Below are 12073 nucleotides of genomic sequence, written 5' to 3' on the forward strand. Positions count from 1 at the left end.
TGGGGAAAGTAGAGTACTCCTTATCGAGGGTGATGTCACTCCCGTGAGATCTAGGGAACGTAGAGGACCCCATATCCAGGGTACTGTCACCCAAGGAGATCTGGGGAAGGTAGAGTAATCCTTATCGAGGGTGATGTCACTCTGTGAGATCTGGGGAATGTAGAGGACCCCTTATCCAGGGTGATGTCACCTAGGCGAGATCTGGGGAAGGTACAGTACTCCATTGGCGGGCGACGTAGATTTTATAACAACTTTGTCGTGCAGGAACCTGCAGGACTGGTATTAAACTGAACGGATTGAGGTTGGACCTCCTGGCTCTTAGTAAATCCAAGCACTCCTTGACACAAGCAGTAGACTTCACCTCCCTTCTGAAAAGTGGTCCATGTTGCGCTGCTTTTCAGAGTGCGGTAGAGCAGAGATTCCAGGCACCCAAAAGTTGATACTGCTGCCTCCTGAATTCCAGTTTTGCATTACCACCCGCCAAATGCAACATGCCATTTAAAAAACCGCAGATCAACCTCCTGTTGTTACTGCCCCTCAGCAGCATGTATGTGTCTCAATTCATTCTAGTGGCTACAATAGATGAATTTCCTGACCTCATTATCACCATACTATGGCAGCCAGCAGCAAATGACGCTCTTTATCAGCCGGTGGTCTGTGATATGATATACCGACATAGGGATAGGCCAGGAGAGGGAGAAGAAAATTACAGTAAGTAGTAGAAATTTTTTTTTTTTCAATTTCCTGGCCTACTCATGTCAGCATGTCCGAGACCGCCGAGTGAAACGGATCAGCGCTGGCTGCTGCCATGATATGTGCTGACATGAGGATAGGCAGGGACAGGAAAATGAAGGTAAGGAATGAAAACAATTTTCTGAAATTCTAGCCAATAGGGTTTATGTGCGCACACCTCTAAACGCCATGCGAACAGTTATGTGCCAAAACGCACTTTTTTATCCTGGATTTATTTATTGCAGGTATTTATATAGCGCTCACAATTTACGCAGCACTTTACATTCACATCAGTGCCTGCCCTCAAGGAGCTTACAATCTAAGGTCCCTATCTCACATGCATACATACAGGGCCAACTAAAGGTGCCCATACACTGCACGATTATCGTACGATAATCGTATGCGATCGGTTTTTCGTACGATAATCGAGCAGTGTGAACGGAGACGTGCGACCGTTTCTATTGTACGGTCGCACGTCTTCTGTCGAACCAGCATGTTCGAAAACCAGCCGGGAATCGTACGATTCTCGGCTGGTTAGAACGGTGCTCGGAAGATAAATGCTGAACGGGCCGGTGTGCGCACGCGCACACTGCCCGTTCAGCATTGCGGTCATCGGAAGCCCGCCCCTCAGGGGGGTGGGCTTGCGATGATCGAGAGTGCGATCTGCCTGTCCAAGATAGGCAGATCGTACGTTTTTTTAATCCCTTTACAACCATCGCAAGACTAAAGTCTTGCGATGGTTGTAGAGTGTATGGCCACCTTTAGACAGGAGCCAATTAACCTTCCAACATGTCCTTGGAGTGTGGGAGGTAAACAGAGTACCCGGAGGAACCCCCCCCCAAGCACAGGGAGAACAACCAAACGCCATGCAGATTTTTTTTGCAGGTTTCTGCCACAAAGATGCAACTTAGATGGAAATATTGTAATACACCCGTGCACATGAGCCCTTATCACAATACTGTGAGCACAACTAACGATAAGTTTAGTACACATTAAATTAAAGCAATACTAACAAAAGCGCACACAAAGTCATGATGGAATATTACCTTTCAGTTTCACGATTCATCCTGGTCCAAACAAACAGAGGAGCGACGGTCAGGGTCATGTATATCCGTCCACTTCTCAGCTACATAGATTAACAGACAATGCTAATTGGTAAGAGAAGATTGTTGATGGTACTGGCTGGGCTGTGTTTGGACATCATGCGTCTCCAGACACACCTAAATAACGATGTCTAATTGCACAAGCTCCACCCCTTGTGTCATCTCTTGTTTTAGTAAAAACGAATGCAAGAATTCAACAACGGTATTGGTTTAAACTGGGACTTTAGCTGTATTATTGACTTTCCAGACTATCAGACCCATAAAAATAGTATTTATTTTGTTATATAATTAAAAATGATTATTTAACGACAGTTGCATGAGAGAGGAGGGGACCTGGCGGCATACCTTATCTCTCCGGATGAACGTCCCCTCTGCTCTTTGCCAAAATGGCCGCCGGCAGGTAAGCACCCATAACGTTGTTACCGCTGGCCGCTCTGGGTGACACCATGGCCTGGGGTCACCAGAACCAGTGTCCCCATTGGAATATTTCCATCTATTCCTGATCTGGTGAGAACCCCAAATTTGGGATTTTCTTTCACTTTCAGTGATGAAGGTCACCGGGACAAATAGACAGGCTAAATCTCCCTAATAGGGACACAGACAGCAATAAAAACCAGACAGGGGCTTTAATCCCTCTCCATACTATACAGAATTGAAAAAAGTTTGAGTCCCTGTTCACACCTAAGCACAGTGGGAATGCGGGATCTCAATGAGTTCCTGAACCCGCGACAAATACAGGGAAGTAGGTCATGTAGCAAATTCTGCTACAGGCGTCATGTGTATTTCCCCCACGCGTTTGTGCGCATTTTCATGGCTGCATTTGGGGTACCATTAACTAGTAATGTCACTGCAAGTGCGTTGGATGTTTTTGACACGTCCCATGAATGCACGTCAAAGTGTGGCGTGCATTCACAGAATGCCTAGGTGTGAATGGGGACTTACAGACCTAAATGGAGGAAATAAGAGACGTTTATTGTTAGAGTTTAAATTAGGGATCCACCAATACCGATACCGGTATCGGTGCCGATACTGGGCATTTTCACGGGTACTCGTATTCATGAAAATAAAGTGGCTGTCAAAGGTCCCAAGCTTGCTCGCCGACCGCACCTCTCCTCTTCCTCCTTTCTGTGGAACCCCGCCACCCGCACCTTCCCACAAGAACATCCGGACACCTGATGAGACCCCGCACAGCCCTGGTGAGACCCTGCACAGCCTCCTGAGACCAAGCACAGTCTCCTTAGACTCCGCACAACCCACCTGAGACCCTACAAAGCCTCCTGAGAGCCCGCACAGCCCTTCTGAGAGCCTGTACAGCCCACCTGATAGCCGGCACAGCCCACCTGGGACCCTCCACAGCCCACCTGAAACATCAGACTGCCACACCGGAGCAACACAGAGTATGTAGCTTCAGATTATTCTGCATTGCTCTATAATGCATTGCTGGGATTTGTAGTCCTCTATAGCTGGTGCCATTCTGCATTGCTGTATAATGTATTGCTGGGATTTGTAGTCCTCTATAGCAAGTGTAATTCTACATTTCTATAAAATGTTTTGCTGGGATTTGTAGTTTTCTATAGCTGGTGCCATTCTGCATTGCTGTATAATGTATTGCTGGGATTTGTAGTCCTCTACAGCTGATGGTATTCTGCATTGCTGTATAATGTATTGCTGGGATTTGTAGTCCTCTACAGCTGATGGTATTCTGCATTGCTGTATAATGTATTGCTGGGATTTGTAGTCCTCTACAGCTGATGGTATTCTGCATTGCTGTATAATGTATTGCTGGGATTTGTAGTCCTCTATAATTGGCGGTATTGTCCTGTATTGCTTTATATTGTATTGCTGGAATTTATAGTCCTTCTACAGCTTGGATTCAGTGGCAGAAGTACCACTGAACGGTTGCAGCTCCACCACTCTCCTAAAATCATTAGTCTGCATTGTTTTAGAAAAGCTTTAAAAAAAACGGTATCAGTAATTGGTATCGGCGAGTACTTGAGGAAAAGTATCTGTCTGGAAGAAATGGTATCAGTGCATCCCTAGCTTACATGCACTTGAAGTGGATCAGGGTGTGACAATTGGGTATTCATGTTCTTGTGCAGAGTCTGATTTGTGTATAGTAGGAGCACACTGTACCTGGAAACACATTTTAAAATTCAAAATGTTGAAATCTTTTTGTGTACTGTGTGCAGAACTAGAGACTGGTCACACCGGTATAAAGAGGTCATGCATGGCAGACAATGAGGGATTGTATTGTAATAACACTGCCGGGTACATTGTGCTAACATTTATAATTCCATAGAAACTACGGAGGGAGAGAGGACGGCCGCACAAACAATGAACAATGGGGTAACATTTCGATACAACACTTCTCCATGTTACTCAGTAGCCAGTGATCTCAGAGGGTTTGTTCAATCAGGACATGCAGTATGTGTTACGGTGAATGGGACGTTCATGGTTTACATTGTTCAGATGTTGAGTTCAAAAAGCAGGCTGTGAGAGTGGTGACACAAAGAAGTTCATATTCACAGGGCTGATTGAAAAGGTGTCAGTGCAGGGCCGGTGCTAGGATTCGTGCCTACACAGGCAAGGTGTATTTTTGCGCCCCCTCCCCGACCCCTGTAAAAACAGGGCATTTTGACAAGTACTTGTACTTGTCAAAATGCCCCGATGCTTGCTCTATGGTTTTTTTTTCTTTCACTTACCTTCGGCGTGGGAGAGCAGGGGCCTGCCTGAGGTGCCGCGCGTGTCGGGATCCTCTGGCAGTCGCTGGCCAGCTAAATTAGGACCCCACCTGGAGCTCCTCCCACTGGACCAGCGCTGACTCGCCGCTGCTCTTCCGCACCGAAGGTAAATGAAGAAAAAAAAAAAAACATCGTAAACATCCGGGCATTTTGACAAGTACTTGTCAAAATGCCCTGTTTTTTCCGCCCTCACCCTGCAGCGCCCTCAGGCGGCCGCCTGACTTGCCTTGCGGTAGCGCCGGGCCTGAGTGCATTGAGGAAGTCCATCCTATGAGCATCTTCAATAAGTACATTTACAAACTTCTAGATGGATATGGTTATAGGAGTGGGATAGCACTTCAGTATGGAAATACAGATTTCGTTTTAGTTTTTGACCATAGATACTCTAAGTTACAGAATATTCACTGGCTCAAGCCCATTCACTATAGACTATTATCTCTACGTGTTTGTTTAATGAGGACATGCAGCATATGGGGTGTCAATGGCATGCAAATAATTGTATCACAGGGCGTTCATGGCTTAATTGCCTTGTTGCCTATACATATACTCTAAATATACACGATTGGGCAAACAGCCATATTTGCTAATAAACATGTAGACTTAATAGGGTTGTACAGAGTTTGTGTTTTAAAGGCAACCTGTCATGAGAAAAATACATGGGCAGTAACAGCAATGGCCCGACCAGCCAGGCACACTGCACTGTGTCATGGAAGGACGGGAAGAGAGTCACATGTTCTCCCATACCTGGGCGTATTGGATAGTTTAAACGCAAGTTAACCCCTTCGTGACTGACGACGTACAGTGTACGTCGCCAGCATCGGGGCTGTTTAAACAGACTCCCGGCGACTTTTGCCGCCGGGAGTCTGTTTAAACTTGTAGAGCCGACTGTCGGCTTTACAACAGAAGCGATCCTGGCGACTTACCTGTCGCCAGATCGCTTCTGCGTCCCGAAGAAGGGGCCGCCCCCCCCCGCCGGACACCCCCGCCGTGCTTCCCGGGCTCCGTTGCCCCTCCTACGGGCCCGGCGCCGGCGATCTTTGTGTCCTCGGGGAGCTGGGGAGGAGGTCGACGAACTTCCGTTCATCGATCCCCTCCCCGTTCTATGGGACCGGGAGCGATGCAGATTGCATCACTTCCGGTCCCTGGGCTGTCAGTTCTGGGCTCCTGCAGCCCAGCTATAAGCTATTGAAGTGCGATCTGCACTTCAATAGCTCATTTCTAGTGTAAAGGTGACACTGAGGGTCTTTTGGACCCCCAGCATCACCTTAAAGAGGACCTGTCACCACCATCTGCTATTACATGGGGGGGCTTGCAAGCCCCCCCATGTGATAGCAGTCAAAGTAAAGTAAAAAAAAAACAAAAAACAGTTTTTAAAATTAAAATGAAATAAAATAAATCTAATAATAAAAAAAAAAAATTTAAAAGTACCCCGCCCCCGCGAGCACGCGCGTCGCCACGTAAACACGCGTCGGGTGCGCCTACGCATGAAAACGACGAACGCGCTACACATGTTGGGTATCGCCGCGCACGCCGGAGTGAGAGCAATAATTCTAGGGCCAGTATTTTGGGGTATCTCTAAATTGATGACCTGTGGGGGCTTTTAAAGTGTCTTTTATTGACTTTTTGGGGTACTGCAGTTTTTCGCCGTTTCACGGTCGCACGCAATCTGTAAACTGGGCATGTTGGGTATCGTTTTACTCGTTGTAACCTCATCTTTTATATTTCATTAAAAAAATGGGTAATTTGTTGTGTTTTGGGGCATTTAATTAAATTTGTCACTAAATTTTGGGGTTTAATAAGGAGTTGCGCTAATATTGCGCAACATAAACATTTTCAACTACCACCATTTTATTCTATAGGGTCTTGGCATTCAGAAAATATATAATGTTGGGGGGTTTTACGTCATTTTCAGGCCTAAAATGTGGAATATAACATGGGTGCAAAAATGGAAAAAAGGGCCTCAGTCATGAAGGGGTTAAACAGCAGGGGAGTGAAGGAAGCGGAGTAACAGCAGCAGGTAGGAAGGCAATCAACATAAAGTTAGTTTTGGATACAGTGGGAAGGTTTGGAAGGTTTAAAAAGCCTTTTTTTTTTATTACCATCTGTGTTCATTTAGGTGATTTTTAAGGACAGGACACAATAGGAAGTATGAGGATATCTCTCTAAAGTGAGAAAAATACCCGCTTAGACAGTTGTCACTAATACAAGTGCCCCCTCTATTCCTGTTTCGGTAACAAATCCAAATTTTGAATTTTTCTTTACTTTCAGTCCTGGTGACAATGACCACCAGGATAAATAGAGAGGATGGATCCTCCCACAGATGCTGAGAATGGGGCCGGGTGCTGAGATAATGTAACTCCAGCGTGCGTGAGAGGGAGTTACATCATCAGTGCGTGTCCAATTGGTGGAGCAAGAAGATGGTGGACCCAGAATAAGAGAAAAATAACATGGCAGGGATGGAGTGGATGGAGGGAGCTTGGACCTCACATGACTGGAGAGCACACCCAGAGGTTAGTCTGTCTAACGTGAGAATATGCTGTGTATGCTTGCATATTATGTCAAATGATAGCCCCGTGGATGTGAGTCACATCATTAGTGTCTCCTTAATTGGTGAAACGAGAAGATGGTGGACCTGAGAAAAGAGGAAAATAACATGGCACTGGCAGTGATGGAGTGGGTATAGGGAGCTTAGACCTCACTTCAGGGAGCACACACACAGTGCCTGCCATCCCTGCCAGTGCCATAAAAGTATGCTGTATATATAGCACTTGCATATTATGTCAAAGGATGGCTGCGTGAATGGTAGTTACATCATCAGTGCCTGCCCAATTGGGGAAGCAAGGAGATGGTGGACCTGGAAGAAGAGGAAAATAACATGGCATTGGCAGGAATGGAGTGGGTATAGGGAGCTTAGACCTCACATCACTGGGGAGCACACCCATAGGTAAGTGTGTCATAATATCACATTATATCAACTGATGGCTGTATGGGCGGGAGTTACATCATCAGTGCCTGTCCAATTGGTGAAGCAAGAAGGCAGTGGGCCCAGAAAAAAAGGAAAATAGCATGGCATCAATGCAGATGAAATGGATACAGGAAGTCTGGACCTCACAACACTGGAGACCACACCAGGAGGTAAGTGTGTCATAATATGTAAGTATGCTGTGTATTTTTGCACATGATGTCAAATGATGGCCATCTCCACCACCCTTTAATCCACTTTAAGTATAATGAGCTTATTGGCACCACACAGAGCATACGTCCTAATCTCTAAAAAATAAATATAACTGAGACTTGTTAACCTGAAACCCCTTCTGATCCATCAAAACCTTCCAAGACATGTTCAAATTTTGACAGAACCCATTGTTCTTGGTCAGCACCACTGTTTCCAAGGACTCAGAATCACAATAAGCCAATGAAAATTTGGACTACTTTTAAAACAAATGTCTAATAGTAGGTCATCATAATTCTTACATTTGCTGAAGATTCCTTTCACGGTCCAGCGGGTCTGGTAAGGTCATGGAAGTCTTCTCCAACTCATGTTCCATTTCCATGCTTTTTAAGCTGTCTGTTCACTGGCAAAGTAAGACTAAAACTACCTATATAAACTTTAAGTAAACCTCACAAACAAAAGGTCAGATAAGTGAAGGGCTGACCTATTACATGAGTCAGGTCGAATTTCCTTCCCCTTTCTGCATAAAATTACGTATGATGACTTTTCTAAAGAAATCAGTGAGAATAGACCATAGATGGGTGACCCTACACGACATCAAATGCATAGCGGCAGCTGATATTCTAATAGCCTTTTAAGATTCAGGACAGACGAGTAAAGCAAGTTCACAAATAACTTGGAGTCTGCTCTATAGGTGTGTTGTTAAAATGAGCAAAAACTGGTCAAGCAGGTTCATTAGGAAGCTGCAGGAAATCCTGCCAAGGGACACAATGAAAACATTGTGTTTATAGTAGAACATAATCTGCTAATACAGCATAAGGCTTCATTTACATATAGTGTTTGCGTTTCCCGTGCGGTTTTCCGTGCGGAAGACCATGCAGCAAACGCTAAAATCCTTCATCTGTGCAGACTCTGCTCATGTGAGGCTATTTAATAGCCACGATTGTGTGGAAGCCGGCAAAAAAATTTTGCGCTTGAACTATTTTGATAAATGCTGGCATTGTGATGTTTGAAAAATCTTGTGCCATCATGGTAGAACAAGTCCATTGATGAAAAATCCATTGATGGAAACACGTGCTCAATCAGTATATTCAGGTAGGCAGCTGACCTCATTTTTTGCGGACATAACATATCTATGTCATCAGGCCCCCCCACCTTACATTTTTTGCTATGTTGGCCCATGATCTGTAGTTATGCTCCTGGTACATACTGTAATTTACTGCAAGAGCATTCACAATTTCTGTTCATGGAAGAGAAGCTTCTGGAACAGAATGCATCTCCACCAGTTCAGCTAGGAAATGGCAATGTTACAAGCCACAACATCATTAATTACATCATCTCGTCATTACTAAGCGAGCATAAGTGGCACTAAGGCTTTGCCTCCTCAAAATGAACCCCTGGGTATAAGAAAGTTCCAATTCCAATAGTCACCAAGCATAAAACCCCTGTAGACCATACACCAAATGTGTCAAACTCAAGGCCCAGGGGACGAATCCGGCTCACCAGGCCATTTCCTAGACTTCTACTTTCAGATCTAGGTATTAAGTTATTACTAAAACCAGTGATAATCGAATGCAGAGGCAATTATGATAAAGATTAGATACATTTATATAGTCTTACAGATACCTTTGAGGGCAACCATAATGTTGATGCGGCCCACGATTAAATTTAGTTTGATACCCCTGCCTTACACCCTAGATAGACCTTAGAGGAGAAACCAGCCCTGAAGACATTGTGACTGGTATAATTAGTGCTTTATAGTTCCAAACAGATTAAATCCATACATGGATGCTTTATGATGGCTGAGCCCTTATCAGAACTGCACGGTGATTTAAGTTATTTATTATTTTACTTTATTTATGATGTGCATATGGATCAGTTTTGTACAGTAGTAAAAAAAATTTGCATTACAGACTTAAACAAGCTGAAGGGCATGACCGGAGGAGAAGACAGCCCTGTCCTAATTGGCTTACAATATGAAGACGCGGGGTACACTAGATGTTTGGAGAAGTGTTGCCATTGATAAGGCTTGAGCAGGTATTGGTGCTTTCACAGCCCTAAACAAATGAAGTCCCATAGAAGAGTAAATGGTCGTATGATGGTTTACCCCTGAAATCTACAGTACCATGTTTAGTTATGTATTATTTTTATTTATGAAGTACAAACATACGATTCAGCACTGCACAGTAGTACAAATTGTAATGAACAAAGCCAGCAGGTGCAAGGCATGATTGGAGGTGAAGACAGCCCTGCTTACAATTTTAGAGGTGGGGGAGCATTCAATACAAAAGGCAAGGCTGGACTAGATGTTAGAAGTGTTGCCATTGATAAGCGTATAGGTAATGCTGGTGTAACCTTCTCTAACCACCAGTCCACCACACTAAAGATCATTCCAGATAAGGGCTCAAACTTTACAAAGCCCTCAGCAATAGGCCTGTGAAGGTTCTCATTCACCCAGGTCATGGTATATCTGTAAAAAATAAGTCAAGGCAACTGGACTTGCTGTATTTTTCTTGACGATGTCTTCAAGAAAAATACAGCAAGTTTAGTTGCCTTGACTTATTTTTTTACAGATATGACTCAGCAATATGGTCTACATATCACTAACCAAAGACCCTTTCCTAAATAAAGTTGGGCACATACAGTTCTTTACAATCTGGCATATCAAGGTACCTAAAACAAATATGAAACTCAGACAAGCAGAGCTAAATGTAGAGCGGGGGGAAGCTGCAGCTCGTTTTGTACAATACCGAAATCACTTGTAATTAATCCATTCTCCCCCACCTCAGTCTGCCTTTCCCTGCTGGCCGCTTCCCTCCCTGCCATGGTTTTCAGGTTTCCCAGGTCTTCTGAGGGACCCGGGACCATGGCAAGGTAGTTCAGGATGGAGAGCGGGGAGCAGAGCGGAGAACGTCCATTCCTCGCTCTGCTCCATGTGAACACGGAAACAGGAACGATGCACTCGCAGCCTTCCCATCTCAGGTGCCACAGGAGTTCCAGCACAGTGCTGTGCTCAAATTCCTGTATTGGAGGTGACAGGTTCAATAAAGATAACCGATTACCTCCAATGCTATACCACAGGGGCTTGTTAGCTCCTGTGTGATAGCAATAAAGTTTAGTGAAAAAAATAAAATTGATAAAAAGAAAATAATTAAAATAAAGTGATAAAAAAAGAAAAAAATTAAAGCCAACACTGCAGTTCCCAACATCTGATTGCTATTTTCTATGGGGTGGGTCCACTGAGAAACCTGACCTTGGGACAGCAGAGAGAGTAAATCCGGCCCTGCTCACTATACAATGCATTCAATTTATACCCAATCATTCACTTAGTCAACCCTTCTGTGGTTCTTGGTAAATTAGCAGATCTAACAGATTAAATCTGAACAACATTTGACTCGATGGTCAGTGTTAAGGTGCCCATACACCGCACGATTCTCGTACGAGAATCGCGGGAAATCTAGCGATTGTGCGATAATCGTGCAGTGTACGTTTTTAATGTACGGTCGCACGACTTTTGTATTTCGAGCATGTTGGAAAACCAGCCGAGATTTGTACGATTTTCGGCTGGTTTTTAACATGATCGAGAGACCACTGCCGAACGGGCCGGTGTGCGCACGCGCACACTGCCCGTTCAGCATTGCAGTCATCGGAAGCCAGCCCCCCAGGGGGACGGGCTTGCGATGATCGAAAGTACGATCTGCCTGTCCAAGATGGGCAGATCGTACGTTTTTTAAATTACTTTACAACCCTTGCAAGACAAAAAAGTCTTGTGAGGGTTGTAAAGTGTATGGGCACCTTTTAGAAGATATTACATTTTGGAGAAGTCTTGAAGAATCTCTGGAGATTCCATTCAAAACATTTTGATTTATAAGAATATAAAGAAAATATAATAAATAATCTAAAAAATATAATGAGTGATAATAAAAACATTGTGTAAAAAGAACTTTGGGTTTTATAACATTTTAACGTTCATGATTTTAATAATGAATATATTAAAGTACATTTGGCAAACAGTTAGTGACGTGTTCAGATTCACAATCTTGTGACAATAGTTGGAGGTGTGATACATTCATGAGGCCTCCTCAAGTGTCTGTGCTGCAGCCTGGACAGTAAATGCAGCCACTGAAATCTGTTTCTTTACTTCATCCCACGCAGAGGCTTGGTCTTCCCTGTTGTCAATATCAAACAGTGCATCATATATCCCCGGGAAGGATTCACCTGCGTACTTGTTATGGCTGCTTGGAGCAAAGATGATGTGTCTGGAGGAGAGAAGCAAGGAAATCAGAGGGTTTCAAAGTCATAGGCTGAGGAAGTGAAAGCTTAAC

General features: G+C 44.3%; 1 protein-coding gene across 1 annotated transcript in view; it reads right to left on the reverse strand.

Annotated features, from left to right (window-relative positions):
- Positions 1–8364, reverse strand: part of LOC108802840 (N-acetylated-alpha-linked acidic dipeptidase 2-like) — a gene marked incomplete at its 3' end in the record, with an annotated part of 58970 nt that extends 50606 nt beyond the window's left edge. Inside the window, exon 1 of the mRNA XM_018574693.1 lies at positions 8321–8364. The remainder of the gene's footprint in view (positions 1–8320) is intronic.
- Positions 8365–12073: the final 3709 nt, after the last annotated feature.

Source organism: Nanorana parkeri, unplaced genomic scaffold, assembly GCF_000935625.1.
Source record: "Nanorana parkeri isolate BGI_ZX_2015 unplaced genomic scaffold, ASM93562v1 scaffold3167, whole genome shotgun sequence".
Lineage (NCBI taxonomy): Eukaryota > Metazoa > Chordata > Amphibia > Anura > Dicroglossidae > Nanorana > Nanorana parkeri.